Raw genomic sequence first — 1,401 nt, forward strand, 5'->3', positions numbered from 1 at the left:
AGAGAGAGAGAGAGAGAGAGAGAGAGAGAGTAATTCAGAGGTTTTACCTAAATGTCCAAATTTTGTTTTTTATTTTGTTAGGAGGGTGCTGTATTAAAATTTATTTCAGGATATACATACATACATACTTTATTATGTAATATGCAGGTATATTCATACTACTATAGTATAGTTTTGCGGGCGTCTGTTGCATAGTCGCTTATGAGATCAATCAAGCTGAATCAAAATTTATAGAACAAAAAAGGTTTAGTTAAGATCTCCATTCAGAGAAGGGACCTCAGCTAACTATTTAACGTTTAGGAACTGAAGTTTAAAATGTTTCATTTAGAGGTGGGGAGAGGGTGGTGCGTGGAACAGGGTATGCACATGTGTATCTTATAATATATATATATATGTATATATATATATATATTATATATTTATATCGTATATATATAAATATATATATATATATACCGCTTATTATTTACAATAAAATCAAAGAAAATCTGTATAAAAAATAATCCATATTAACAACAGCCAGTGGTCAACATTTCTGGTAAAAAAAACAACCAGAACTGCCTTGGAATATTATATGTTTATGTACACTTTAAAAAAGTATTCCCTACAATTTATACTGGACTATAGTATAAAGGCGTACGTTTGTCCGAAAAGGGGAAAAGGAAAACTTTAACCCTCTTTAAGTGCCTACTTGTCCTTCCGTACCCACACCAGCAGTTTCGCCTCTTTGTGGTGGCAGCCAAGGGCCACTATTTGGTTAAGCTCGATGGTTAGTTCGAAAATTGTTTTTAAGAATGTGTGTGTGTGTGGGGGGGGGGGGGGGGTTGGTTGGTCGAACGTTCCTTTAACTGCAAAGCCACAGCCATATCCGTTTTCTTCGAAGATTACAAAATGTCAGTACATGTATTGTAATATAATATGAGGGTTTTTTTCGTTTTTGCAGATGGGTTAATTTAGCTTGCGATGGTCTCAAGGTTGTCTTCATGCAGCTTCTTTCATGGCTAATTCTTTCTATGTTTTAAGCGCAGATCCTGTCGTACTGCTTGCATGTCAGTGTGTAGATCGAAGCTCAGTATGGTAATATACTCAAAACAAAAGGATACTCCTTCCTTAAAATAAAACAGATTCAATCTTTAGAGTTTAAAAACACGATTTTCACATGGCTGGTCAGTCCGCCACATAAAACTACATGCATTCAGAAAGTCACCATAATAATATATGTAGTTATAATATTGTTAATAAGGAAAATCAGAAGCAATGACTATAAAGATGCGTCAAGATACCCATAAACATGTACATGATATGTCATTATTATAGATATCCATGTGTGTACACGTAAATGTGTAATATTTTTCTGATCATTTACAAGTATATACAAACATATTATATATTATATATATT

The sequence above is a fragment of the Aplysia californica genome, unplaced genomic scaffold (genome assembly GCF_000002075.1).
Source record: "Aplysia californica isolate F4 #8 unplaced genomic scaffold, AplCal3.0 scaffold00359, whole genome shotgun sequence".
NCBI lineage: Eukaryota > Metazoa > Mollusca > Gastropoda > Aplysiida > Aplysiidae > Aplysia > Aplysia californica.